The 16,406-nt window shown below is 33.9% G+C and overlaps 1 protein-coding gene across 7 annotated transcripts in view; it reads right to left on the bottom strand.

The window, feature by feature from the left end:
• The window catches only part of Eml4 (EMAP like 4), a 138,317-nt gene that overhangs the window by 114,916 nt on the left and 6,995 nt on the right, over positions 1-16,406 (bottom strand). The window lies entirely within an intron of this gene.

The following is a 16,406-nucleotide window of genomic DNA, read 5'->3' on the forward strand; positions in this document are numbered from 1 at the left end:
ATATATATATATATATATATATATATATATATCAAGCACATCCATAGGCCTGTCAAAATATATTCCAACTGGGCATGGTGATAAAGGCCTATGATTCCTGCAGGTTGGTAGGCTAAGACAGGAGGATTACAAATTCAAAGCCAGCCTCAGCAAGTTAGTGAGGCCCTACACTACTTGGTGAGTAAGTAAGATACAGTTCAATGATAGTATATAGGCTATATTTATACACATATATGAACATATAAATAACTTAAGGTCATAAGGAATAGGTTTGGTAATAGAAGACAATACAAATAAGTCATACACTTAAAACTTAAGTTCTATTATTCCTTTTTTCATTTTGATAAAAACATCTGTAATTCTTAAAAGCAATTTTTTTCAAGAAATCTTTCCGCTTTCACATAGCAAATCTTTTTTTCCTTCATTTCCATTTAAAATGAAACTATGAATACCTATTTGGTTGTAAAACACTACTCCACACAGACCAAAGGAAAAAAAAAGCCCAATTTTGAATTCTTAATGTGGATGTGATGTTTGAGACCAGGAAAATAGACTAATTGTTCTCAGATAGTTCTACACTTTATGTAGAACAAAACCAGAGGCTCCTACATGCTAGGCAAGCACTCTACCACTAAGCCACATTCCCAGTCCTTCTATACTTTAACTAAATAAAACTTAATGATTAAATTATCAAGAAATCACTCATTCTCCAATATTTAACAAAAGAAAACCATAGAAGAAAGAGAAAAAGAGAGAAAGAGAGAAAGGAAGGAAGGAAGAAGTATGTCATGGTGCAAAGTATTGGATTTTTGAACACATAGGCTTTATCATGCTAACTGTATAATCGCCAACAAAATTCTTAAATCTTATAGTTTCCTCATTTATAAAATATGAATATTAAACTAACTCCTAAGAATGTTAATGAATCAAGGGATATCATGTTCTTGAAAGCAATTTTAAAAGCAAACTCTAGAAATATAAATATTAAATATGCATAATGATCATTGAAATATATCATTTTCTGTCGGTCTACAAAATTTTAAAGTTAAATGTTTCTCAAAATTATTTCTCAAATTTAAAAATTTTTAATTGAAATCTTTATAGCTCTAAAAATTAAGACAGTATAGTACTTGCTTAATAATAAAAACAAAAGTTAATGGAACAGAATACAGAGTCCATAACTATGAATACATATGTAGTCTACTACTGGCTTTTAACAAAGGTGCCAAGGCAATTCAGAAAGGCTAATAATCTTTTCAACCAAAGGTGCTAGAACAAAAGTGTATCCATGTACAAAAAATGAACCTTGACCTTTACCATATGCAAAAATTAACTATAAAGAGATCATAGACCTAAAATTAAGAGCTAAAGCTGTAATCCTCTACAACAAAATAATAGGAGAGAATCTTGTGAACATAGGTTAGGCAAAAATTTCTTAAATAGGACATTAAAAACTATGAATTATGAAAGAAAAAATTAGGTTGAACTTCCTCAAAAAAATGATAAAATGAATTTCATAAAAACAGGAAACTTTCATTCTTTTAGAGACACTGTTAATTAATGGAAAAGCAAGTCACAGACTGGGAGAAAATACCTGCAAAACACATTTTTTGATAAATAACCTTTATTCAAAGCATATTCTTAAAACCCTCAAAACTTTTAATAAGACAACAAATTTGTTCAAATGAGCACCAGATAGTAAAATTCAAAGGGACAAAAAAAAGATTAGTGATTGTTGGGGGGGGGCGTATGTTATAATTAAAAGGGTCACGCAGCCTTATTCATAAAAGCCAAAACCAGGTCACAACTTAAATGTCCATCATCCCATAAGTGTATAAACTACACTCTATTCATACAATGAACTATCACTCAGCAATAAAAAGGGACAAAAGACTGAAACACACAACATGGATAAACTCTAAAGAATTATGCAAGTAAAAAACAACAACAACAACAAAAAAACGCCATAGGTTATAAGATTCCAGTCATATAAATTTGAGAAAATAAAAAAATATGTAATAGAAAAAAGATGGTAGTTGCCAGAAATTGGGGATGAAAGGAAGAGACTAACTATACAGAGGCATGAGGAAAAATGTTAGGGCAATGGATACATGCTAGATCTTGATTGAGGTAGTAGATATGAATTTTTTGAAGAAGTAATGTATTCTTAAAATTGGCATATTTCATTGTAGGTAAAGCACAGCTCAATAAAGCTGATTTTAAAATTTTCAAAGTCAAAACTACACTGCAGTGCTACCCTTGGTCACTAAAACCAAAATATGATAAAGATATTTTAAAATAAACGACTGAGAATCTGCTATTAAGAATGTATTTTATTTGATAACAAAAATGCCAGACAAATTCCCAAAGGAACAGAATACACCCAGTTTTAAATAAGTCCAACAAAGTTTGACAAAAATAGCTCATTACCTTATCCAGGGTTACACAAAATGTCAGTGAGGAGAGGTAGGAACAGCTTAATAAGCAGGGGAAGAAAATTATTCTCAAACTCTTGCTCTTAAAAAAACAAAACACCTGCTTTCTCAAACAAGTCTCAGGAATGTGTCTTCCTCTTGTCCGCTTTTGTTTTTTCCCCCCAAATTCCCTAATTTCCCCTAGGGTACATGGCAAGTCTATCAAAGCATTAAAAATGTTTACCTTAAATGTAAAGAATTTTTTTTGAAATGTAAGCAAAGGAGTTCCAGAAAGTCAACTAGTCATCCATTCTGGACCTAATTAATTAGCTCTTGTCTGGCCTTCGTCTCTCATCACCATACTGAATTATTAGGATTTCCTCAGCAGTTCTCTGAAGACTCAGCGCTATATCAACAAAGTATAGTTAACATTAAATCCCAGCTCTACCATAAAATTTATTTAAAACAAGAGTGGGAAAATTTTTCCTATGAAGAACCAGATTAATAAAGATTTCAGGCAATTCAATCTGTCCCAAATATTTAACTCACTGTCATGTGAAAGCAGCTATAAACAATCTCTAAATAAATGAGTGTGACCATGTTCTAATAAAATGTCATTTATGGATACTAAAATCTGAATTTCATCAAGTTTCATGTGTCACAAAACGTCACTTTTTATTTCTTTCAACCATTTCAAGAATGTATAATACAACACAAGACCTTGCAAGAACAGACCACATTTGGCCTGCTGAGTAGCTGGCTGACCCCAGATCTGAAGTCGGTCATCGTATCTCTTCAACTCAGTGTCTTTGTTGATAAAAGAAAAAAAAAAATGTTAATACATGAATTAAGGAAACTAAGGAAACAGTGTTTTTCCACCACATCACAGCTGTATTACTGCACAAGGAAAAGAAAACAAGATTACATGAAAATTAAAAAGTTAACAGAATTATATCAATGCATTGATATTATGGTTTTTCTCATTGGTTAAAATGGGTATGCACTAACTATAAGAGCAGTGACACTTAAAAAGCAGTATATTTAGGGGCTGGGGTTGTGGCTCAGTGGTAGAGTACTCGCCTAGCACATGCGAGGCCCTGGGTTCAATCCTCAGCACCATATAAAAATAAATAAATAAAATAAAGGTATTGTGTCCAACTATAACTAAAAAATAAATAGATAAATATTTAAAAAGCGGTATGGTAGGTCAATAAAAATTCAACCAAATGTAATAAGAGATATTCCTGTTCTTAATAAATTTATTGACTAATTGAAGGGAGAAGATATATAAACATAAGATAGCTAAGTAACAATATAAGACTGTTTATGACTGAACAATATAGGACAAATATATGCTTGGTCTCTGAGTAAAACCAAATGAGCTACAGAAAGGTAAGGGTGTCCCCCTGTGAATTGGAGTGGTCAAACGAAGAGGGGGTATTTAAACTGATTCTTGGTAAATAGCAATCAGTAGAAGAATTGGAGGATACTAAATTTTTTAAAAAATGCTGTTAATGGGGTTGGGGATGTGGCTCAAGCAGTAGCGCGCTTGCCTAGCATGCGTGTGGCCCGGGTTCAATCCTCAACACCACATACAAACAAAGATGTTGTGTCCGCCGAAAACTAAAATAAATAAATAAATTAAAAAAAAAAATGCTGTTAAGAAGAAATGAGATAGCAAGGACTGAAGCAAGAAAAGTGATATTGAGGGAATTACACTATCAAAGTAGCAGGGGCAGGACAATTCAAGAGACCAAGCTAAAAGTCTGATCTCATAAAAACTTGAAATGAGGAAAAGTTATAAACTGAGGAGTCACAATAAACATGAATGGTAGAAAGAATAATCTGGTGACTATATGCAAGTTAAATGAAAATAGTTGAGATCAAATGCTCAGAAATTAGACATTAAAATATTGCCTAAAGTAGGTCAAAACACTGAAAATTACATGCATGATTTTCAAACCACTGGCACTCTTTCATGGTTTCTGTAACATAATCATATCCCCAAAGGTCTCATCCAAAAAACATCTAACATTATTTTACAGGTGCGTCTATTAACAACTCTTTACAGCACAGCAAATAGCCCAAACTGCTTTTAAATACCAAAGTAGGTGTTAAAGTCCGGAAAGAAAAAGGGCCAGAAGGTGAAAGAGGTGACCTCATCCTGGTCACACAACCCACTGTTTGCCTCTAACATCACCACCACCCACAAACAGCTGTTTAAAGATCTCCACAGCATCCCAAGAATTCTCCTTAGTAATTAGATAGGGGTTCTGAATTCAGATTGATAAACAATGACCTATTGAAATTAACCTGAAAATAAGTAGGATTTTATTAAAATATGGCCAGATTCTTCCAGAAGAAAATAAAATATTCAAACTAAAAGGAAATACATATCCAAGCATATAAAAGTAGGATAATAAACAATACCTTAAATATGAATTAAAAACTAAGAAAGTGAGAATGGAAGCCTAACAAAGTATTTAAATATTCCAAAATCCTATCATAAAATTAGATCCTAAGATGTATGACAGTAAAGTAGCCCAACACAGTTGTCATCTGTTTTTAAAAGTATATTTGATGATGATGAGTTGTGGTCACACTGTGCTGTCCAGGCTGGTCTTGAACTGGGCTCAAGCAATCCTAAATAGCAGGAACTATAGGTATGACCACTGGGCGCAGCAGCTGTCCTATTTTAATTACTTATTTTGCATTCCCAAGATTACTTAACTGTAAGCTTGTCTGACAAAACCAAACCCTACACAGGCTATATCACCAATATCCTAAGAAAAGAGAAAAATGTATTTATTGGATAGTGCAGGCATCAATACTTACATGAGTCACTGACCTAAAGGCAAATAATCTAAAGAAAATTGTTCCATCTCCCTTCATTATAAGCTTCATGAAAGCACAGATGTTTGTTTTGTTCACTGATACATCCCCAATATGAAAACAATGCCTGCCATGTAGGATTTGCTGAATAAATATTTGTTAAATTAGTAGATTTTCTATCTAGGAACTATCTAGTTAATTTTAGCCACCAAAAAGCTATCAATAGATATTACAGGTTGAATACCCAAAATGCTTGAGACGAGAGAAGCATTTCTGATTTGGGAGTTTTTCTCATTTAGGAATATTTATATAGACTTTACCAACTGAACATCCTCAATCCAAAAATCTGAAATACTCCAAAATCCAAAACTTTGAGCTCTGTAAACTAAAAAATTTCGGATTGTGGAACACACTGGATTTTTAGATGCTGTACTATAATCTCACCCTGCTCCCTCCCCCCACAAAAAAAGGTTATAACAATAGTTTCAGTTTTACTCAATCTATTTAACAGTTACCCTGGTGGGTACTCTTTTTTTAACTGAAATTATGTTGTTGTGGAGGGTGGGGATATAGCACAGTGGTAGAGAGGGCTTGCCTTTGTTTGAGGCTTTGGGTTCAATTCCCAGCACATCAAAAAAAGAAAAGAAATTGGTCCTTAGGAAATTACTGTAGTTAATTTATGTAAAATGTCTGATATAGTTCCTAAAATCATAGCTTAATAAATAGTATAGCCCTTGCTTTGTTTCCCCTTTTCAATAAGTTATCCATATAAATAAAATTTCTTAAAATGTGGTCCACAAATTATGATTATTGATGATTATCTCCTAAAGCAAATATACCACAGATCACAAGACTCAAAACTTAACTGAGGGCTGGGGATGTGGCTCAAGCAGTAGCGCGCTCACCTGGCACGCGTGGGGCGCTGGGTTCGATCCTCAGCACCACATAAAAATAAAGATGTTGTGTCCACCAAAAACTAAAAAATAAATATTAAAAAATTCTCTCTCTCAAAAAAAAAAAAAAAACAACTGAGAAAAAACAAATATTAAAAACAGCCTCTTATAAACAGGTAACAGAGGATCAAAGCCATCAAGTTCATCACCTTAAATTAGAATGATATCAGAAAGGCAAGGCTGATGATGGCCCTTCCGCAGGTTAAAAACTGCAATGGATTTTAAGCTTTGTTTTCTTGGGATGCACATTATGTAGTCATCCAAATCTTTCTTGGAGTGCCAGGGGTTAGTCTCTCAATCATTCCATAAATTTCATCTGGTTTATAACTGGTGGAACAAACTTAAAAAATAAAGACTCTAGTAGCTACTTTTGAAGTTAAAAAACAAAAAACAAAACAAAACAAAAAACTGCAACGGAAGTGAACTCTATAGCTAGTTTGTCACTTCCTCAGGTGTTCAGGAATGGAGGGATGGGAAGTAAATGTTCCTCTAAACTACTTCCAACAGCTAAGAGGAACATTGTGACCTGACCTCTATTTTTCTGCTTCAACTCCAAACAAGAACATGAGTTTAAAGAAAAGCTCAATGTCAGAGGTCTAAGGTAAGCATCCATGTTCCCAAAGTTTTTTAAAAAAATATTCTTACCAACACAATTCTTACTACTCTATATTTTTAAAGTCTACATTATAAACCCATAAGGACTTTGTTTATAGCTGGAAAAGTATTGAGCACATACCAAGCATTCAACAAATATTTCCTAAATAAATATTCCCTGAATTCCCCACAGAACTACAAGCCTCATGAGAGCAGGGATTTTCAGTGTCTCATTCACTAACTTTCCACTGTGCTTGCACAGATGTGATCCACAGAAGCTAATAAAAACTTACCTTGTGAATGAAAATATTTAAGATCAGGAATCTCAAAAAAGTAAGGTATATATCACTCAAACTCATAATCTTAGCTCTATTACAGAAGCCTTAATAAACCAAGGTAAGGAGTTGGACAATGTACAAGTTTCAGTGTGCATATAATCATAAAATCCCATTCACAAACTTGATTCTCAAAAAATAAAAAGGAAAACGTTCATTGTCTTTCAGGTCATACCTCTTTATTCTAAAACTTTGTTTTCTCAATAAAGCAAATCCACATTAGATCCTAAAAATTGAGAAAGCACTGCTTGTGCCACAAACATTATCTACACCAATCATAACTAGAGAGGATTAAAGAAATAAGAGTAATGCCAAGAGGTACTAAAAGCAGTCAAAAGCTATGCCAACTAAACCAAAACAGGATGTCCTTATCAAAATAAAACAAAAACTCCCACTCACTCATCAATTACGACACTCTCCTGGAACAAATGTCTCAAAGAAAAATGCAAAGAAATTTTGTCATTTGCTCTGACATTCACTTAAAGATATGCACACGATTGTGACTTAAAGATTAGCAAAAGACGGTCATTTCAAAATCAGTATGTAGAAGTAAAAAATGATTAAAGAAAAATGTCTGATATTAATACTACTGAATAGCTGTTTTAAAATAGAAAATAATCTCAACTTTTAGAAAGTCATCATCAATTTTGGAATAGCAGAAAAAGTGCATTCTCTGGTTTGGTGGTGGTGTTGGGAATCAAACCCAGGGTAATGCTCTATCACTGAAGCTATATCCCCAAGCCTGAGAAAATGTTTAAAAGGGGGGAAAAATGCTTTCTTATGGAATATGGCAAACATAATTCAGGATAGTTTGACTCTCTAATAAACACCTTGCTGATAAAGTGATTTATCTGATAATCTTAAAAATATGGATAGCAAAAATGATCCAAATTTTTTTTAAATGTGTGTATATTTACACACACCATCAAGTTTGTGAACTAAAAGCTCATGCATTTTATTAAGGACCTCACTCAGAAGTCAATTAATATGTAAGAAAATGGATACAATTTGAGAGTATTATGTTGAACAAAATAAACCAGGTTCAGAAAGTCAAGGGTCACATGTTTTCTCTCATACGTGGAAAATAGAGACAATAAAGGAAAAAAAGGCAGGAGAGGGAATCTCATGAAAATAGAAGATCAACAGAGCAGAGGAAGAGGATTGGGGGGAAGGTTTACTGGGGAATTAAACTGACCAAATTATATTATACAAATATACAACAAAGCCCACTATTATGTAGAATCATAATGTACCAATAAAAATTTGAAGTCAATTATTTTATTCTGAAGAACATGTGGTATTCTGTTACTCATATTATAATTATCTATGGACTGAGGCTGTAGCTCAGTGGTAAAGTGCTTGCCAGGCATGTGTGGAAGCATTGGGTTCAATCCTCAGCACCACATAAAAATGAATAAAGATACTGTGTGTTCACCTACATACAACTAAATAAATATTTTTAAATAAATAAATAAATAAATAATAAAAATAATATCTGCAATATTTATTAAGTATGAACCTGCAATTTAAATAGTCACTGGCCATGATTTTTGGGTTCAGAATGACCTTTATGTAAATCAAACAAGCTTTGTTAAGTGGTTTCCCAGCCTATAGGAGGTTTAAAATAGGAAATTAGAAAGGTGGTGGTGGGGGGGAGTTGGACTAGAAACACTAACTGAAAAGAAGCAATGAATAACCATAGAGCATTGAATACCACTTTTATGCTGAAAGAGACAACTTCTTGAAGAAATAAACAATTGCAGCATTAGAGCAGGAAATGCTAAAAGATAAATTTTGGAACTTTTTTCATATCAGAAAGCAAAGAAGACTGAGGCTGCGGTTGTGGCTCAGCAGTAGAGCACTCACCTAGCACCCTGGGTTTGATTCTCATCACCACATAAAAATAAATAAGTAAAATAAAGGTATTGTGTCCAACTATAACTACAACTAATTTTAAAAAAAAGAAAGAAAGAAACGAAGACCACTAAGGTCAGAATTCAGGAGCCAATTTGAAGATGCTCCAAAAGGCCAAAATTAGGAAAATCTGAGCATCAAAATAACAATAAGTATGGCAGGCTAATATATAGTAAATATAGAAAAATCCTTGAGTTTTAATTTAAAGGATTTACAGAAGGCAAAGAAATTTATACAATAACACCAAAGGATATATATATAATCAGCACTAGGTTAACTGTATAGAACAAAAAGATACAGTTTCCTTACTGTGCAAAGGGAAAAAGAAAAGGGACAGGGAATACACAAATAAGAGGTTTAAAAGATATAGCAGAACCAGGTGTGGTGGCACACACCTGTAATCTCAGTTATTCAGGAAGCAAGAGGAATGCAAATTTCAGGCCAGCTTGGGAAATTGAGTGAGATCCTGTCTCAAAACAAAAAATAAAAAACTCTGGGGATGTAGCTCAGGTGTAGGTATGTCACTGGGTTCAATCTCCCATACCACCAAAAAAAAAAAAAAGAAAGAGACACACACACACACACACACACACACACACTAACTGACCCAGCATGAAAGTTCACATTTGTAATCCCAGATACTTGAGAGGTTGAGGCAAAAGGATTACAAATTAGAGACCTTAGTGAAACTCTGTCTCAAAGAAATAAAATTTTTAAAAAGGGCTGGGCACAGTGGTACATACCTGTAATCCCAGCAGCTCAGGAAGCTTAGGCAGAAGGATTACAAATTCAAGGCCAACTCCAGCAACTTAACCAAGCCCTAAATTACTTAATGAGACCCTGTCTTAAAATAAAAAATAGGACTAGGGATGTAGCTCAGTGGTACAGCACTTTCCCAGCATGCAGGAATCTTTCAGTTCAAGCCCTAATAATCAGAGGAAAAAAAGGGAGAGAAACACAGCAATCAAAAGCAATGTATGGATCTTATGTAAATTCTGTTTTAAACACACCACTGTAAACTGAGACTTAAGAGATAATCACAGAAATCTGACTGAATATTTGTCATCAGGAAATTACTATCAAATTTTAGGCCTGATAGTAAAAAAAAAAAAAAGAGTTCTTACAGGTTTTAAAAAATAAAAACTCAATTGCAATTTTAAAACAAAGTAAGCAAAAAGAAGAAAGAATAAAGACACTGACCCTAAGTGACAAGGAAGATTATTAAACTGTCTAGTTATAATTTAACTGTCTTAGAATCATTTGTATATGGAGTGTATAGCCCCCACATAAACAGTTCTTGAAGGGAGCATTGTATTACAGCAAGAATAATGTCTAATGCTCATAATTAACCACTATCAGTCATCAGAAATAAGTTAAATTGTATTCTACACACAAAACTTAAGATGACCAGACGTCCAAATAACAGAATACAATGCACTGAAGTTTATATTCATACTTGCTAAAGAAAGATAGTCACAATACTTTTAAGTGGAAAACCATGGGTACTTTTGTTGCTTAAATATATTTTCTTTTACCAATCCCCAACTCACACACACCTAACCATACCTTGCTCAAAGATAATTGTTGACTGCTTATAAATATAGAAACAAGATAGTAAGAAATATGATCCTGACTGATGCCTTCCCATCAACAGTAGATACCTTCATCATGGTATAAAATACTATGCAGTTACAAAATTGTTAAAATAGAGAACCATAAAATATTTTTGCTAATTCAAAATAACAATTCACCTGCACCTTATTTAAAATTATATGAAATATATATGCATATTGATATGGGCTGAATTGTATCCCACCAAAATTCATATATTGAAGTCCTAATCCATAGTATTTCAGAATATGACTGTATTTGGAGATAAGACCTTTTAAAAAGGTAATTAGTTAAAACAAGGTCATATGGGTGGGTCCTAATTCAACATGATTAGTGTCCTTCAAAGAGGAGGTAATTTGAATATATACAAAGACATCAGGGATGTGCTTGCACAGAAAAAAAAGGACCATGTGAAACTGGCTATCTGCAAGCTAGGGAGAGAGACTTCCAAAGAAAGAAATCTGTCTACACCTTGATTTTGGATCTCTATCTTCCAGAACTGTGAGAAAATTAATTTCTGTTGTTTGAGTCACCCCGTCTATTATAACTTAGTATGATAGCTCTAGCAAACACTTGTAAATAAGATTTAGAAAATAATACAAAGTGAAATGCTTGTGTTATTTGAAATGTTTTATCAACTTTTTTAATTAAAAAAATTGCCTAGTTCCTACACACACACACACACACACACACACAGTGCAGTCCCAAAGCCATTAAGTGGGGCAAGACAGGTGTATAAAGAGGTCATTCTGGCAAAAGAGCAGCCTAGCATGGAGTGCTAAAGCCCAGCACAGGGTGTCAACACCCAAGTTGATGAGAAAAGAACAAGGCATATGATGCTATAGCCCAAGAGGCACAAGGACTTCTGCACAAAACAAGGGAGCAGCCCAGCACAAGGAGTCAAAACCTGAGCAAGAAAAGAAACAGGAGGAAGAAGATTGATTACATGCTTGGGGGGGTGCAGGGGAGATCATCACATAAATAAATATGTTACACATAATGAAAGCCAGGGTTGCAGAGGTATTTACAAATAATGGGGCTATAGCTCAGCAGCAGAGCGCATTTCTAGCACAAGCAAGGACTTAGGTTCAATCCCCAGAACCTCAAAAATACATAGAGAAAACTAAAATGAACCCTGTGCTGCTGTAACAATAAATGAAGAAATGAATACATCTATTTACCTCTACCCACATATGCACATACTTATATTCCCTAGTTTTGAATACTGTGAAAGAACTCTGATAGCAATAAACAGAACTAGTACATAGAAGCCTGAATTTTAACTGTCATTCTCCACTAAAAGAATGAGAGCTCCTTCAGAAAATGGCTTATTTCAGGATGGAGCAGGGAGAATATTAAGATGAACTTGAATCATCTTAGCATCAGAAAGCAAGAAAATCCTCAGAGTTTTAAACAGAAGCTAGCTTGAAGGGGTACCTGCTGGTCAAAATGGGGCCAATCTGAACATCAAAACAAAACAAAAATTAAAAATGGAATACCAGAATCCATAGACATAAATAAATCAAGCTGGGCACAATGGCACATGCCTATAATCCCAGAGACTAGGGATGCTGAAGCAGGATGATAATAAGTTCCAGACAAACCTCAGCAATTTAATAAGATCCTGTCTCAAAATAAAAAAATAAAAAGGGATGTGGTAAAGCATCCCTGAGCTCAAGCCCAATCACCCCCACACAAAAGCCAAGTCATACATAAATCAATAAATTGAAGGTCTGATGAGAAACAGAATATTTACATAGTTTAAAAACAAAAACCTCCTACAAAATACTTATGAACTATAAAGTTAAAAAAAAAAGAAAAGTAATTTTTATAGTGGAAAGGCCTGGCAGAGACCCATCTTAATCAAATGATCAAAATAGACTTTATGAGTAATTAAAGAAATAAAAATTGTGTGTCACCTGAAAGCAATGTCACAAATACAGCTTCAATTCTGTGGAGTTTCTGCCAAGATGCGTAACTTGAATCTAATCAGGAAGAAACATCAAATACAGGACACTCTACAAAACAACAGGTCTGTAATATTGTCAAGGTCATGAAATAGACAGAAAGACTCAGAAACTGTTTCAGATTGAAGGAGACTAAAGAGACATGAAAACTAAATACTAGGGGCTGGGGTAATAGCACATGGAAGGCACTGGGTTCAATCCTCAGCACCACATAAAAACAAATAAATAAAAGAAAGATATTGTGTCCAACTACAACTAAAAAAATTTTTTATTTAATTTAAAAAAACTAAATAGTACATGTAATGTTGAACTGAACCTTTTGTTTTAAAAAGAGGAGAGATACCATATTAAAACAATGAAATTGGAATGGATCTGAGGACTTGGTAGACAGTAGCAATGTATCACTATTTTCCATTTTTGTTGGTTGTAGAATGGTTATGTAGGAGAATGGCCTTGTTTATAGAAAATAAACACTAAAATGTTGGGGAGTGACAGAGCATCAATTCAGCAACATTAATTCTGACTGTCAAGAATGCAAAGACAGGCATCCTAACTACCTCTCCAGCATAAGCAAACCTATGTCTACAGAAACCAAGTCACGCAATAAAGTAAATGAAACAAGATGACTATAAGTTAGGGACTGAGGCCCTCAGAGCATCCACTTAGTGGGTATGGGGACCATCTGGAATGTAAGCCCAGAGTGGCAAGATCATTTCATTTTTAAATAATTATCAAAAACACAGATTTTTCGTGAAATTTCCCAATTTTTAAAGTACTCAAAAGGGCCAAGCAAAACATGTCTGTCAGCTAAGTTTGAACCACAGCTGCCTCTGGCCCAGAGACATGTTTCTCAAACTGAGGCCTAGGGATAAAAGGAAGCCACATGATATATACATGGAACATATTCTTGGAGTCAGTTTCATCCCAAGGTTTTGTGCTAGAATTTTCTGAGAGATGGGATAGTTTCATATTTTAAAATGTTATACTATGGAGTATAGTGCAAAGGTCATATAGTTTTTAAAACTTTGTATTTGAAAATAATGTCAAGCTTACAGAATAGCCAGGAGAACAAGTAGAGCACAAAAAACATACTATATATAGCTTTTGCCAAATTCACCTACTGTTAACATTGTCTCATTTGCTTTGAATGCACCCTCTCTCTATATATAGATACATATATGTACAAAACACATGTTTTCCTGAACATTTGAAATTAAGTTACATACATCATGTCCCTTTCTCCCTAACAGCTTTAGTAGAAATAGTCTTATATCATTCCAGATTTGATATCAATTTCAGTAAATTAAATGATACAATACTTTAATCTACATATTCCAATTTTGCAAAATGGTCCAATAATATCCTTTATTGTATTTTTACCTCTAATTCACAATACAGTCTACAATCAGATATTGCATTTAGTTGTCATGTCTTTTTAGCCTACTTTGATTTGAAACTTTTCCAGTTTTTGTCTTTATATTAAAAAAAAAATACTGCTCCCCAATCTTTTCAAAAAAATTAAATGCTATCACTTGGAGTTCAAAGTTTCCCCATGATTATGTTAGACTATGCATCCATATCTGGAAAACAAGGGATATGTCCTTTTCACACCATCACATCCAGAGGCATGCAATGTCACTGGTGATATTTATTTTGATCATGAATTCAAGGTGCTGTCTGATTTCATCACTGTGTGTTTACTATTTCCCCCCTTGCAGGTAATAAGCAAAAAGTCGGGAGAAATTTAAGACCATGCAGATATCCTGCTCCACACCAAATACCTTCCTAGACTTAGCACCTGCTGACAATTTCTATCTACACCAATGCTTATTACACTGAGTTTTCTGGAATTACACAGATTTTAGAACTATACACATATTTCACTGCTAGTGATATTAACTATATTCTAATCACTATATTCAGATTCTTAAAACTTTTCAGACAGAGCACACAACTTATTTATCTTCTTCAGTTTGCTCATTCACACTTCAATATATGGGTCAACCTTCCTACTCACTCCCTCAAAGACAGAGATCAGCAACTAAAAATGTTTCTTTCATTAGATAGCCACATAAAGAAATGACTTTTATAAGGTGAACATATATAACTGAAATTTAAAAGTTTCATAAAACTTAATCAAGTGAAACAGATATTTTATATTCCATCTTTCTTCTTCTTTATCCTCAATTCTTTTTTCCTTTTTAATCAACCCGGGATTGAACCCAGGGGCGCTTAACCACTGAGCTACATCCCCAGATATTTTTTATATATTTTATGTAGAGACAAGAGTTCCACTGAGTTGCTTAGGGTCTCGCTCAGTTGCTGAGGCTAGCTTTGAACTCAAGATCCTCCTGCCTCAGCTTCCTGAGCTGCTAGGACTACAGGTACGGCCACTGCATCCAGCTCATTCTTTTTAATGTTAGTCTTGACCACTAATAAACTGATTTCAAAATCCATTAAGTTGTGCACATTACTTGCATTTGAAAACACTACCCTAGAACCTGAGCACAGAATTCTTAATCAGATTCCCAACAAAGTTGGGGACATTTTCACTCATTTTAGGTGAAATAAGACGACAAAAAAGAAACTTAATAAGTTTAAATACTAAATATTTAAAGTAACTTTAAAATCTTTATTCTGAGATTGCACTATAATTTTCTGGTCTTCAAATGTCATTTCCATTATAAAATAATGTGTGAAAGAGAAGGCTGTTCAGTTACCAGCTATAAACTCACTAGTCCCCTAGTTTTTTTTTTACTGGATCGTGAAATCTCCATCACATGATCTCAGAAACATATGGGTTTCAACCATAGACAGGTTAATAACTTGGAAAATTATCAGGGAAATAAGAGTTATAATAAATTTCAGATTTGTAACAATTACTTCTACATTACAGCCATTAAAAAAAAAAAAAGTATTCTGTGATAGTGCTCTAGGACTTCTATGAAACGTTCAAATGGTGAATACTTAGAGATAGAAAGAAAGGAAAATACATAAGAGTTTCTTTCAGAAAGGAAATAATATTTCAGTTGGATCTTGAAGGGTAGTTAGTAGTCACTGGGATGAAAGCATAAACATGAGATGGGCCAACCAAATTTGGAAAACAAGATATAAGTCATTTAGGCCAGAAGCTTTAAGGAAAAAAAAAAAAAAATAGCAGAAGACTGGGGTTGTGGCTCAGTGGTACAGCACTTGCCTAGCATGTGTGAGGTCCTGGGTTCAATCCTCAGCATCACATATAAATAAATAAAATAAAGGTATTGTGTTTACAACTAAAAAAAAAAAAACATAGCAGAGAACTTGGAGAATGAGGCTTAGGTGTTTGAATTAATTTAGTCACTAGGCAATGAAGTGTGATCTGAGAGGATGAATGGCACAATCTAAGCACAGCTTTAGAAAAATTAAGGGCCCTGTAAAAAAATAAATAAGACAGGTGGAGATTCTTGAGGCTATCCAATAATGCATGCACAGAATAATAAGTATTTGACTATGATAGTGGAAAAAGAAAATAATGGATGAGAAAAGGTGGTAAGAATTGACAAGTGCTGGGAATATAGCTCGGCTGGTGGAGTGCTTGCCTCATATGCATAAGGCCCTAGGTTCAATCCCCAGTACCACACACATACAAAAAAAGAATTGGCAAGTCTTAGAAGAGATTTTAATGTGGTAGGTAAAGATGGAAAGGAATCAAACATGGTTCGGAGATTTCAAGACTTGGTGATATAGTATTTTGTGTAAAATATAAGCAATACAACAATATATAACTTCAATGTGACATTTGTAAAA

This window comes from Marmota marmota, unplaced genomic scaffold (genome assembly GCF_001458135.2).
Source record: "Marmota marmota marmota unplaced genomic scaffold, marMar, whole genome shotgun sequence".
Taxonomy (NCBI): domain Eukaryota; kingdom Metazoa; phylum Chordata; class Mammalia; order Rodentia; family Sciuridae; genus Marmota; species Marmota marmota.